We start from the raw sequence: 14,803 nt of genomic DNA on the forward strand, positions 1-14,803 counted from the left end.
ACCTGTCCTTGGGCTTTTTGACTACAAGCTGTAACCCCTCTCTGTTCTGCAATTAATCAGTTGCATGTTTATCCCTTGAAGACAAATAGGGAGGAGAGCAAGCAGCTTATGAAGCAAGCTGGCTGCTTCTGAGATGTGACGTAGAATATGAAGCTCAGTGTTCATCACAGCAGCTGCAGTAGCAAAGTATCTGGGGTGACTGCTCTTGCTATGTATGCAGATGGTCAAGCTTGGTTGGTATAGGAGAGTGGGACCAGCAAATAAACAGCACCTGATATAACAAGCAATGAGCAGTTATGGCTGTAACTATATATATATATATTTTTGTCCAATGGTATTTGTTATCCTGTTCAGCTGTGCTGTAGGGGTTTGACCCTGATGATGTGCCACAGTGCACTAATATTAAGTCTGCTGCAGAGAGAAATCTGAGCTGTAGAAGAGCTGAAGCTATTTTTATATTGTTTAAGGGTATGTTGGAGGAAAAACGTGGCCAAATCAACTTCATTTTAGAGTGAATTCAGATTCAGAAGGCATCTATAAATGCGGATTGTGTCAGATCAATACAAGCTAGTGAAGGCTAGAAGGCAATTGCAGCAAGAGTGGCAATAAAATTTCTGGCCCAAGTACTCAGAGAAAACAGATTTAGTAGCTCAGCTGGAAGAAATAATCTGTTTTAATGAAAAAGAGCTGCAATGGAAGTGTGTGATGTAGTGGCAAATGTCCATAGTTGAGGCATCATTGGGCTTAAAGCATAACTGGGTAGTGCTAAAGAAACTTTCTAGCTCAAAACACTAACAGTTACAGAACTAGAAAATAAAACTGGCCTTTGGAAGAGTGCACATGTAGAGTATGATCCATGTTGAAGTATAATTAAGGCTGCACATTCAATTTTGTTATTAGCTCTTCTCGAGTGCTGAAGTGTTCGAACTTGGCAGTAGATTAAAGAGTTAGAAGACACTGTAGCTTTTATGTCTTCTAAAAAAGCATGTCTTCCTCACAAGCAGAAACCAAGTTTGTAAATCAGGCATGCTCCAGCCATAAGGATTGGTGATCCCTTCACAACTTCACTGGTGCATGAAGATCCAGAACATTGCCTTGGGCTGTAGTCTCTAGGATAGCCTCTTCGGTGATCAGGGAAAAGGAGGCCCTCAAGATGCATCAAGGAAGATGTGTATATCAGTCTTTTTGGCCTGACAAGATTTGTGTTTACATAGCTCTGTTTAATTACTGTGCATTCATGCACCAGCCTGAAGAGACTGCTTATGAGCTGATCCAGACCTTTGCCATCCAGAGTGATTAGTAGACAAGTCAGAATGTCAAGCAATGTCCTAGTCTATTCCAGCATAGTAGTAGATTCTGAAGTATTTCACAGTATTTGGGACATAATTTGGAAAATATATCTTGCTGTTCTCAGCATAATACCCTGTGATTAATTTTACTGTGGTTCAGAGGTTCAGCTCTTTCTGAGGCAAATGGGTACAGCCCCATTTACTTGAGAGAGCTTGGTATTTAGACATATAGATTACATTTAGAGGCTTATTCTGAAATTTGCTTTAGTGCGAGACCTTGTTATGCCCCAGGTCTCTTTGCACAGGGTAGAAATGGGCTCAGTGACATAGTAAAACTGCTTCTACAGAAAAGTAATATTCACGGACAATGAGAAGGTCAAGAACTTAAGGAGTCATTCAATGTGGAAAAAGACTGTAATTACCAAACCTACAGTAAGCAAAGTCTGTTTATTGCTATAATAATCGCTTAATGTAGGAACCTCCTGAACTATCAGGTCCCATCCCTGTTTTTACTAGGCAGTACTGACACATCAACCCTTTCACAAACCATCCAGCAAGATCTTAAGACAACTTTTTTGACCTGCCTGCTTCTGTTGGGAGACTGTTCCACAATTCACTGTTATTATGTCCAGAGAAAATCTAATTCCTTAAGTTTGAATGTATTCCTAGTAATTTTCTAACCATGCACTTCTTGTTTTGGTATTTTTTCTAAACCCACCATCTCAACAAATATGCTGTAAAGAGTGAATTCAGTTTTGATACTGTCATTGTTTTCCATAGGACCCATGGTTTTCCAGCTGTCCTAGTTGCATCAGGTCATTGCATGATGTCATTTTATGGGGTACCTATGGAAAACTGTGGCACATAGACTGGTTTGATTCCTTCCTGATACAGTGCTGCACCTCTGCAAAAATGAGAGTAATTTCCTTTTTGTTTTGGTTTGGTTTTCAACTCTGAGAAGTGCCTTAGGCCTTCAGAAGGATCTGGGAGCTGGTATCTTCACCTTAAATCAGATGAATATAAAAAATCTGGGAGCCGTTGGGATGATTATTCATTGTATTTATACAATTTTATACAAGAGTCAATACTTGAGAATGCTGATGACAGCACAGCATTGAATACAGCTCCCTTGCTGATTTGGTCATCCAGAGTAAGAATGCAGTGTTTTTTGGAGTGGAGGCCAAGCAAGCGACTCCAGCTCTAGGACGATTTCAGATGGAATGTTTTCAATTTGATTTTTGTCTGTATGAAAGAGAGGAGGGCCCATGTTGTTCTTTTCAGGATTTTTTTTCCTTAGGCTGCTGGCCATCAGTTTAAACTGAAAGAGCAATTCCAGGTAGAACTTAAAGTAGTTTTGGAAAGTTGGTATTCTTGTCAGAAAATTTGATACCCACACTTAATTTCTTAATATTGTACATAAATTTTCCTGCTTTACTGTTTAACAGATTTCCCCTCAGTTTTAAAACTTTCAGAAACTGACTTTGTAAAACAAAAAATTCAAAGTAAATGGAGGTGACATTTCAGAAAATAGTAATAAAAAAGCAGTGCTCTTTCCAAAGGGGAAGGGTGATCAAACACACATCTACTTATTTCACTTCCAGATTATATCCCATTTCTATAATGCGTTAGTTATTTTAGCTTCTTTGTGAATGTATCACTGAGCTCATACATCATAATAGGTTCCCTGCTCCATACCTTGTGTTTAACTTGCGAGGTTTTTCCTTCTTCACAAATGAGCAGGAACAAATTATACACTTTCCACCTTTAGGAGCTTTAGTAGAAGAAAGGTAGTTCCATTTGAATTAATCTCAGACAAAATTAAGATAGGAATGGTGATTTGGCTAAGTGCATTTCCCATTTGCTTGCATTACTGATGGCAGCAAAAGCTGTTAAAGCCTGGACCTGATTCTGCTATTGTTCACCTGGATAGAGGGAGAAGTCAATGGAGGCAGCTGTGGGATAAGTAAGTGGAGCTGACAGAGGATAGAGCAAGCACAGGGGTGGCCCCTTACTGCAAATATTAGCTGGGAATTTAATCCCTGAGCCTACAGAACAGGGCTGGGTTTGCTCCTATGTCTCAACAGAGACAAAGCCACTGGATCAGAGTGAGGGCTGCAGTACTGCAGGGATTCAGAATGCTCTTGAGTTTGTTATTCTAATTTCTCTAGCACAAGGACTTTGCAGCTCGGTGCAAATGGATGGTTGCATGGGATATCTAATCCTTCTACCAGCACTTACTGAAAGAATTATTCTCCTGCTGTGCATTAATAAGCTGTAAGGAAATAACCACCTGAGGAACACTAGGGACTCTGCTCTGCTCTCACCTTTACAGGTGAAATGCATTCAGTGACGTGAATGGAACAAATGAGGTGTAAGTACAGGAAGATTAAATGTACAGAACTTCCCTCTTATGCTTGTCTAACACCCTGCAGGGCCCTATGGAGATGTACTTAATAAGATCTAGGAAAAAATGTTGCTAAAGCTTTAAAAAAGAAAGTGGAAGAACGTGCAATTTTGTATCAGGGGCCAACTTCATTCCCTCACGTTCCTTACAGGTACAGCGCTGTGCTTAATGGTCTGCTTTTTGCCTTGCAGACTGGCAATGGCTTCCTGCCTTTGTTTCCTGCTAACTAAATTGGTGAAAATATTCTGAAATGGAGACTCTTTTTCCTGCAAGCCTGAAGAACAAAAATAAGTAGTGGTTGGTTTACTGCCAGCTGCAGTCATCTTTTCCTTTATTTTGACTTGCTTGCCTCTGTCAAGGTGACAAGCAAAGTGAAATCTTATTTTGGCACAGCTTAAGATCTGTGGGCCTTGGGGAGAGAAAGGGATGTTCAGTTGCTGCCATGCCCAGGGCTCAGGCCAAGAGGCAAGGATGCAGAATAAAGCCATAGAGCTGGGCTCCTGCAGGGAGCTCGAAGTGCTCAAGTCAAAACTTGCCATTGAGGCTATTCATCCAGCTCCCCTTCCACTACCACTGCCCTTCCATGTGAAAGTCTGTGCTCAACAGCTGAATGAGATACTTTGCCTTCTTACTATTATTTCTCCTATATGTCCAGCTTCAAGCAGTAGTAGTGTACATCAAGCACTTGGAAAGAGAAGCCAGAATCTCAATCTTGCATTTTAACCACAGAAAATAAGTTCTTTGACTCCTCAACTCGCTTGGAGTTTCAGTCTCGAATCTGGGAAATAAGTGTTTCTTCATGCAGTTGAATTAAGAAAAAAAAAAAAAAAAACCACGAAATATATTCTTCATGGAGAAACTGTGGACAAGGACTAGTCATGGTTCTGTTGTTCCAATGAAGCTGCTGATGAAGCAGGGAGAGATTCAACAGCATGTAATCACCTGGGGCAAGTAAATGCCCAAGTACTTTGTTCTTGTCCTAGAGGTTTTAAATCCTCTGTAGTATCTTAAAGGGATAAAATTAGTGTATTGCTATGCTGGTAGCTGTGCTTCTAAGCATTGCCAGAAATCTCTGTTAATTATCTGTGAAAGTCAATCTCTTTGCTTTCCTTTACCAAAACCATTGGGCAGCATCTTTTCTCTGTGTCATGTGTTCATTGTGCAGTGAAGGCTGGAAAGTGCAAGGTACATCTGCATTATTTGTACAGAGCTGCTCCTGTGAGGTAGGGAAAACTCGGTCTTAATTTGTGCTGAGCTACTTGCCAATTGAAATCCTAGTAGTACTAATAGTAAGATACCTGTGGCCCATGCTGCTAACATCAGCTGTCACCACAGATAGTTGTTTTACCAAATGAATCACAGATGTCACTGCAAGTCTTTGTTATAAGAGTCAGAAAAAATTGATGTGAACACTTTCCAGGCTAGTTATGTGTAAGGAGAATAGATGGGTTTTAGCATTTTCACCATTACTGCCACTTGTAAATTGGGATAAGAAATCGTTATTTCTGTGTTACAGCTGCAGCACTAGGAACATCTCTCAGGATTAAAGTGTAGTACAAAACTCTGTATTAAACTATATCCACTGTTCCTCAGTCATGCAAACCTCTTTGGGAAAGTAATGCCTGTGTTTCCTTGTATCGTATTTTTTGGGCTGCACCAAAGATGGGTGACAGTGAGAATGGGGCCAGAAGGTCTGCATGGGGCTCAGGCAGAGGCAAGCTAGACACTGCCTGGAGGCATTCTGCAAGTCTTAATTCAGCTCTAAAAGGAGGAGAGACCAGAAGAATGACAGGGAAAGCAACAGGAAACATAACATGGGGGAACTGAGCACCCTGGTACTGTGCTGCCCATGGAGCTTTCCTCCTGGCTCTGTTTTACCTTGGAAATAATATGACAGCTGAACTCTCTATGAAAGACAGCATGCTTGGAAATGTAAATGGGTTTGAATCTCTGTTGTATCCTGCATTGCAGGAGGCGGTTGTGTGGATATGATAGCATGGAGCAAGTTCTCTCCTTATTTACATAAATTATTTGTTTCTTCTTTTTCAACTGGAGTTAATTCATACCAAAGTAAAAGAGTTATGCAGAATAAGGAACTTCATTAAAAAAGGAAGAGACTTTGTTGCTCTCTTTAACAACTCCCTGAATGGAGGCTGTGGTGGTTGGCTTCTTTTCCCAGGTAACAGCAATAGGATGAGAGGGAATCATAGAATCATAGAATCACCAAGGTTGGAAAAGACCTAAAAGATTATCCAGTCCAAGTCCAGTCCATCAATGGCCTTAAGTTGTACCAGGGGAGGTTCAGGTTGGGTATTAGGAGCAATTTCTTCTCAGAAAGAGTAGTCAAGCTGCCTAGGGAGGTGATGGAGTCACTGCCCCTGGAGGCGTTCAAGTAATGAGTAGATATGGCACTGAGGGACATGGTTAGTTGGTGTGGTGGTGTTGGGTTGATGGCTGGACTTGGTGACCTTAGTGGTCTTTTCCAATCTTAATGATTCTGTGATTCTACAACTCAAAGCCCTGCAGTTCAGCATGATGGTCACTGATGAGAGCTGTAAGATGTGAGGAAAGGTAAATGAGTTGTATCCTCCTGGTAACTCTTGCATTTAATAATTGGTGAATAAATAAATAAAATTAAGCACACTGACCAGGCTAATCCATGCTTATAAGCTGAGGCTTGCAGATGGGACCTTCATAAAGTGCCCTCCAGCATGGTATTTAACAAAATGCACAAGTTCAGTTGGCAGAAATACTATTTGAAGTACAGTAATTTACTCTATTAAGAATAACATCAGTGTTTGTACTGGCAAGGACTTTTGAACATCAGTCAAATAGTCTTTGCTTGGCTTTAGCACATACGGCCTATAATAATCTTTCCCAGTAGGGAACTCTATTCTGTCATCACTGTCCCACAAATTGTAACACAAAAGTGTTAAAGACAACATAGGCATGTTGCCAGAACAGATTTTTATACATAAAATGAATATGAAAAATGTAACACTTTCTTATGGAATCTTGTAATTTTTCTTGTGAAAAGCAGAAATGAACAAGTTTTCCTTCCTTAAGTGGCATGCATCTACTGGGTACAAACATACATGGCTGTATTTTATGAGATGTTTCTCCTCTGAAGCCTGAAGAACAGTGACACAAAAAGCTCTGGCAGCTTCCACTTTGGTTGCCGTAAGTTTTGTTTCCCTCTGATTTCAGTAACCCCAGGCCCCTTTGAAGGTATTGAGTGAAAGCACTGCTACAAAGCTCTGCCACATCCAAAGCAACAAATGAAAAGGTTATGCTGGGGGAAAAGAGTAAAGATGGAGGTGGTGAAAAAGCAGAGGTGGAGGCAGCACCCTAGCAGCTATGCTGCCCTGGACGCCCCTTAGTCTCACTGCTAAATCTGTACTTCCCATCAGCTTCTGGTGGCTGCTGGCATGCACCAGCTGCCATGTGCTGCCCTTCATGGGGAGTGAAGCAGTTTTCCAGCTCCTGATGACATGGTTTTGTTTCAGCCACAAGGAAAAAAGCAGGAGTAAGAAGAAATGGAGGGGAATGATAATAAAGGAACATGGTTTTTCTCTGCAGCCTGGTATTAACCAACAGTCCTGGCCCTGTTTGTGGTAGCACTTGTATTTTTAGTCTTCAAGGAAGCACAGCAGAGTAAATAGCATTACTGGAATAAATGTCTGGTAACAGTTATTAGCCCAGAGAATTATTACGTATGCATATCTGAATAACCATATGTATTGGCTCTGAAAGCATCATCCATGTGCAGTAGTCTCTCTCAGCAGTGGTGACACAGTCCAACAGGATGGATCCTAACAGACTGTTAATCAGTCCCCACAGCCCACAAATTGTACTCTGAAAGTGCCCGGTATTAGCCACAACAGTTCCACAGCAAATGGCATGAATCAGCTGCATGTGTTAAACTGTTCCCACTCTGTTTGCAAGAAGATGGGGGCAATTCCTCAGGCTGCTTCAGCACCACAGTCATTTTAGAAAAAAACTCAGAGCTGGTACTGTTTTTTCCCTCCAAAATAGCGTTAAGAGTCACTCAAAACTCTGCTCTCAAGGTGCAACAACACCCAACATTCCTTTTCTGGCGACACCATTTGCAGCTGCAGTGTTTCTTGGTGGCAGAGCGAGGAGCCCAACCTGCCCTTCAGAGCAGCCCTTGGCATGGCACTTCTGCACAGCAAAAGGTGAGCACCAGCCCCATGCTGTGCCATTCTGCTGCACTGCAAAGTGCACACCTTGGCAGTTTGGATACAAATGTGCTTATTGACTATCTGAGCCTCTTGCCAGCCATTCTAAGATGATAAGCACATGTTTAATATTCAACATCCTGTACAGTCTGTGAATTGCTGGCCAGAAAGCAAATGAGGATGCCATTTTCCACAGAACTTAAAATGTGTGTCCTGAAAATTGGTGTTTTTTTTCCTTTGTTTTTCTATCAGATTCTTTTCTGTTAGAGGAAGTGGTTCACACAGGCATGATCATTGGCGCTGTTCTCAGCAGAAAGGAGATGAGATGCTCACTTTCCTGCTCCTGAGCAAGAGATACAGCAAGGCACCTGTTAGATTCATTGACTGGTCTCTTCTAGTTAGAGGGAGGAGTGCAAGCTTTTGACTTTAAGATATAAATTTCCACGTTCTTGAATCCACGGAGTGATAAAAAATGCAAAGGGAGTACAGACAGAGTCAAGAGTCAATATTGAGTCTAATCAGACCTTAATAAATTTAGTTGTATGGTCTCGGGGGCTTTTCCAGTTTCTGCTTAGAAGAGGCATGTGTTGGCTGAGAAAAACACTTCTCAGTGCCAAATTTCTGAGCTATTTGCAGACGAATACATAGACAGGTATTTTCAGGGAGGGAGAGTGGCTTTTCTAGGTCTGTTAGGTTTTGGCACTGGCATCAAGGACTCTCATCCAAGTGAATGGGAATGTAACCAGCATGGCTTGCAGCTAAACCACCATCACAGTCCCCTTTGGTGATAGTTTCACCTAATTCCAGACGTTGCCCCCGTAGAGAACTATCAATCTTGCCTCATGTTTCAAATCCAATTATAAAACTGTGCTATAAACATCTAACAAGCTGTGTTATTCTCAGCAAAAGGGTGTTTACGTACAGCTACCCAACTCATTACCAGCATGCAACCGCTAATGAGCGCACAGCCACCCGTGAGCCCAGCAGGTGTACTTGCACTAGGTTATAGGTAGGCACTGCTGGTGGCCCTGGGAGCACACAGCCTGCCAGTAGGCACAGCTCTGGGGCCATCATTATGTTAGCAGCGCAGGGAGAAAGGGTAACAAACCTACTTTGGCAGTGGAGGTAATAAATGCGAGCAGTTGTCTCCCTCAGCAGGGATAAAAGGCAAGTAACAACTGTCAGACAAAAGCAGGAGAAATTCCCTTCTGTGCTAATGTGGTCACTCCAGCCCAAAGAGAGCCTGTGGCCATGTGGCTAGCTCTGATCACACCGTGACTTTGTTCTTACCAAATTTTGGCTTACATCTTCATGCCCCTAGATTGGCTAGCATCTCTCTTTTCCATTCACCTGTACTTTATTTCCCTGTACGTTAGCTTCCTATCCCTACTTCAAGGCCTAGCCCACACCGCTCCTTTCCTTCTTGGCCTCCCCCACAGCAGAACAGTTAAAGCATTCCTTCAGATTAATAAAGCATATTGAAACCTCTCACTGAATGAAAACATTATGTTCTACCAAAATATTTTTCTTGCATCCCCCCTCTTTTGACATTGATTTCCATTATGGTCTGAAATACTTCCTTAGCATCTCAACGGTACTGTCTTTTTTTGCCCTTGGAGCAGGGCATCAGGCATTTATTTACTGATTTCCCTTTAAGCTGGCATTAGCCCACCTTTTCTGCTTAACTGAGGGCAAGGGAATTTATTTTTAAACTAAGGTTGCCATCTAGTGAACAATTACATAAATACAGACACCTCTTTTTCTGGAAGAGATGGGCTGTAGGAGGGCTTTAAGCTCTTGTTTTCATGGCAGAGTGGAGCTATGGTGTTGAGGTTCGGGGCAAGAATTCAGCTAAGGATAGAGAACTTTCACAAGCTTCTGGGAGGAACCTCAAGGGCTGAGCTTAAAGTTTTAGATGAATGCTGAGACAAAGTTAAGGTTTAAAATGTGGTCTTTGTCAGGACAGCAGGAACCTATGGACAGAGCTGAAATTGCCTGCAAGTAGGAGGGAAACAAAGTGAATCCTCCAGGATAACCTCATCTTCCCTGCATGGGGCTGCATGCAAATAGCATTCAGGCACAAGCAGTTGTGTAGCCCCTTAAGTATTGCTCCCAGCTGCAGTTCTCATGTGCCATGTTTGCCCCTATAGCCACAAGACACAGAGGTCTGGATTGCTTCCTGACATGCCTGTGAGGGAAAGGTTTGCTCACCCTTATAAAGGAGTCCCTCTTCTCCTTTCAAAGAACATGAAGCCACTGCTTATAAATTGTCTTCTCCCAGAATGATAGTACAGTTCTTCTTTTGCAGAAAGTAGCCCTTAACCGGTGTGTGATGGTTTTCCACGTAAATAAAAACTCCATGGTCTGTTTGGACCTCCTAGTGATACTGGAAACATAACCAAATCCTCTTCTTTGGGGAAAGGGTGGACAATTTGTATTTAAAAACTGGCAACTTGAGTACAGGAGGTAGTACTGGAATGCTATTTCAGGCAGTTGCCAACTTATGCTGATGTCACAATTCAATAGAGAGCTCTTTCCATAAATATTGAATGCTGGAAGATAAAGACAACGGAGAAAAGCCAAGGCCAGTAGGAAGGAAGAAGCAATAAACTTAGTAATTGTCTATATGCAAATGCAGAGGGTATGGGAAATGAGATCGAAGTGACATTACAGGAAGGAAATTATGATTTGGCTGGTAACACAGAAATGTAATGAGATAAATTAGAGACTTGAAATGTTAATATTGATGGATGCAATCTGTGCAAAAGGGACAAAGGGAAAAAATGAGAAAAGGTTGCACTGCTCATCAAAAGACTGTGTGTAAACTGTGCAGCATAGGTGGACAGGGAAATAAGAGGTAATGGTTATATGTCATGGGTAAAGATGACAATGATACGATACAAAAAGGTAGCTGTGGGTATACATTACTTGACTTGGGACAAAGAGACTGAATGAAAAAGTTATCAGAGCTGACAGTTTTGCAGAAAGATGAGTATAACAGAGTCACTGCTGCTATACTGACATCTGTTACTCATATGCACTGGTTTTGGCTTAGATGGAGTTTAGTTTGTATGGTGCTATGTTTTGGATTTGTGACTGATACAGTGCTGACAGCACACAAATGTGTTCATTGCTGCCAAACAGTGCTTGCACGGTGTTAGACCTTTCCAGCTTCTCACAGGGCCCTGCTTTCTTGGAAATGGCTAAACATCTGCCTGCTACTGCACGTGGTAAATGAATTCCTTATTTAGCCTTGCTTGTATGTGTGGCTTTTACCTACTGAACTATCTTCATCTCAACCCAAAAGTTCTCTCACTTCACCCTTCTGATTTCCCTGCACTATGAGGGAGCAAGTCAGTGGCTGTATAATGTTCAGCTGTCTGCCAGGGTTTTTAATATTCCCTTTGAAGACACTCCGCTGTATAGTGGCAGGGCATGCCTGCAGCACACAGAGTGAGAGCAATGCTAGAGCTGAATGGTTCCAGCACCAGGCTGAAGAGCAAAACGTTGGATTTTATTCCTTGCATTACTGAATATCTAATACAAAAATACTCAGCAGAGCAGAGCTGGAACCCTATGTTGCCTTCTCGCGATTAAGTATTCCATCTGTTAGGCTTTTCCTAGCATCAATGACTCTATGTAACTATTCTGAATCCTGATTGTGCTTTGGAGAAGATCAGCCCTTTCTTTCTTTCATCCCAGTGTGTTTTGCACTCTTGTGTTGTTGCATACTCTCTGCAAAGGTCGAGATCCCCTCCAAGCACTGAATTCACATCTCCCAGATGTGGGTTAAATGCCCTGGGGGCTGAGAAACTGCTAATGAGAGATGTCAGCAGCTGATGGGGGTAGCATCGCCACTACATGAATGCTGAGTGACATCCAGTCCTTCCAAAGTGTACGTGCACACACACTCACCTTGACAGGATCTTACTCAGAAAAGTCTGAGGTACTGATAAAAATCCAAATTCAGGTACTTCCAAGGTTATGCTTGAGCTCTTGGAGCTCTGAAGATTTATAGTTTGGATTTAGCAGCACTGCCTTTTAAAGAGTAAGCAAAGATTTCTGACATAATTATTTTTATACTACAAAGAGATGAGACTTAATTGTATATTTGGGAAATGAGATATTTACATTGTATTATTCTGCTTTCATGACAATACTTTTGCTGGGTTTCACTTCCGAGTTAGTGTTTGTGCACAGTAACAAAAGGAAGTTGTGAAGTAGGACAAGAGAACTGTAGAGACCATAATACAGCAGTAATCAGGCTGTTTGGACAGTGACAAGAATGATTAATTTAATATATTGTTTGGTTAACAATGGGATTTTTTTTCTAACTCGTGAATACTTCTCCATATGTTTTAGAAGAATAGGGCAATGTGCTGAAGAAGAAAAGCTTTGCATCAGCTTAATGGCACAGAGGAGCTAAGGGCAAAGGGAAAGCTAGCCCTTCTTCAGGGAGGGAAAGGAACAGTGCCCCAAGAATGTGGACTAACACCAAAATTTAAATGCATGAGTAGATGTTACAAACAGAAAAACAACAACAACAAAAAAAACCAACAGAAAAAACCTACAAATATTCTAAGATAATCAAAGCAGACAGAGGGGGAAGCTGAGAATTAAAAAGGGGGAAATAAATTACATAATTAAGGCTACTGCATGACTCCTACACTGGTGCCTCTCCTCTACACTACACCACTACTTCCATGAGATTACCTTGCAGCTTTATACTGAATCCTGATAACCCCAAATTAAAGCCCTTCTTATTGAACATCTCCTCCTCTTATAATAACATTGTATAATCAATTAATATTAAGATGTTATAATCACAAAATAAACAAGAGAGTTAGGCAAAGCAGACTATGATAACAAAAGAGAATAAATAGAAGGCTTACCCCTATCCTGGGCTCACACACAAAACACCAGCAGAGCAGATCTCCAGACGAGATCCATCCCCACTGGCAGCCAGCTCTTAAATGGGTCTAGGAGGGGTGCAGCCAGGCTCCACCCCTTCCTGCAGCACAGGTGAATTGCCTTCACTGTGCTCCATGACTGACTCATGGCTCACCTCAGGTGATCCATCAGAGGTTCAGGCCGTGACTCGGCAGTTCTCACACACTCCACCCCTTCATGGCGTGAACCAATGATCAGGTTAACTAAAGGGTAAGCTTAGGACACTAAAGGGTCCCTTTAGTGATAAAGATCAGAGTGTTGACCACAGTATCAGTAGGCCATGTACCTATTACTGGAGGGACTACTGAGCCTCCGACCTCCAACAATCTCCCCCAAGGTGCAAGTAGGCCACACCACTTGGGTTCTACCTGCACCTTCCAGGGCCATTTTATTTTATGGGTACCCAGATCTAAATTCTCAGAGGCAGGGAGCAGAATATTATTTTCATTACCAATTTGGGGTCTCACCTGATGATCAGTGCCCGTAATTTGGATCCTAAGCAGGGTGGCCCATGTCGTCTGCAACATTCTCAGGGCACTGGGTCTGCCATCTCGGGGTCTTTCATTCAGGTCCTGCAGGGTTTCATACAGTCTTTTCGGCCACCCCTGCAGGGACTGGGAGTCTGTCTTCAGGGCGGCCCTAAGAATACCGTTATAACGTTCGATGAGGCCTGCCCCCATTGGATTATACGGCAGTTGGAATCGCCACGATTCAATGTTATTTTCTTCTGCCCAGCGCTGTATTGTTGCACCGGTAAAATTAGTCCCTTGGTCGCTCTCAATGACTTGAGGTGCCCCATAGGCAGACATCAGTTTAGTGAGTGCCTTGATGGTATATGCCTGGTTTGCTCTTGGTACTGGATAGGCCTGCAGTAGCCCACTTGCAGTGTTGATGCAGGTCAGGGCGTTTCTTGCCCCAGGGGAGGAACAGGCCCGATGTAATTGACCTGCCATTGCTGGAGAGGATTGTGTCCTCTAGAAAGATGGGCTGTTGTTTCGGGCAACGATCTCAGTCTCATCTTGGAGCAAGTGTCACAATCGTGGCATGCCTGGATGATATCAGATAGTTGTATGGGCAGTCGCCATGCAGCTGCCCACATTGTCTTTTGTTCAGCATGCCGTAGCTTCTGATGCAACCAACAGGCGATGTTCTTAGATGGTGAATTCTCAATCCATCGAACTCGGGCCAGCGTGTCAGCCCCTCTGTTGTATAGCCCATCCCCTCTGTTGTAAATAGGCGGTTAATGAATCCACCGCCTGTCCTACTGCCTCCAGTGAGTCGGATGTCAGCAGGAGATCATCAATATAATGATATAGGTTAACATCATCAGGTTTTCTCCAATCAGCCAGGTCACTCGCCACTAGATTGTGACAATATGTTGGTGAATGCACGTACCCCTGTGGCAGGACCTGAAAGCTCCACTGCCTGCCTCCCCACGTAAACACAAACTGATCTTGTGATTCCTCAGCAATTGGGATACTGAAGAACGCATTTGCTAGATCTGAGACACAGTGATAGGTTTTTATCTCCCTACTCAATGTGTCCATTAGGGAGGCAATACTGGGTACAGCTGCATGAATAGGCAGCGTGACCTTATTTAATTCTCTGTAGTCTACTGTCATTCTCCATGTGCCATCTGACTTTTGCACTGGCCATATGGGGGAGTTATATGGGCTGTGTGCAGGTCTTATAATGCCCACTTTTTCTAATTCCTGCACCGTTCTCGATATTTCATCTTGCCCACCTGGGAGTCTATACTGTCTCACATTAGTAATCCAGCACAGTTTCGGCAGGCAAACAGGCCCATGTTTCACATGGCTTCTTAATATTGCCTGCACTGCCCAGATACTGATACATCTCTGTCAAAGTCTGAGCTCTCCCACAGTTGTCTGGAGAGCCAGACCCCATAAAATATCTATGCCCAGGATGTGTTCTTGAACTGGGGCAATGGACACCTTGTA

At 42.7% G+C, this 14,803-nt stretch overlaps 1 long non-coding RNA gene across 1 annotated transcript in view; it reads left to right on the top strand.

Moving 5' to 3' along the window:
* The window catches only part of LOC128080652 (uncharacterized), a 156,090-nt gene extending 148,202 nt beyond the window's left edge, over positions 1–7,888 (top strand). The window contains exon 5 of the long non-coding RNA XR_008206839.1: positions 6,901–7,888. This is a non-coding gene — a long non-coding RNA (uncharacterized LOC128080652). The remainder of the gene's footprint in view (positions 1–6,900) is intronic.
* The last annotated feature ends 6,915 nt before the right edge of the window (positions 7,889–14,803 follow it).

This window comes from Tympanuchus pallidicinctus, unplaced genomic scaffold (assembly GCF_026119805.1).
Source record: "Tympanuchus pallidicinctus isolate F22 unplaced genomic scaffold, pur_lepc_1.0 scaffold2, whole genome shotgun sequence".
Lineage (NCBI taxonomy): Eukaryota > Metazoa > Chordata > Aves > Galliformes > Phasianidae > Tympanuchus > Tympanuchus pallidicinctus.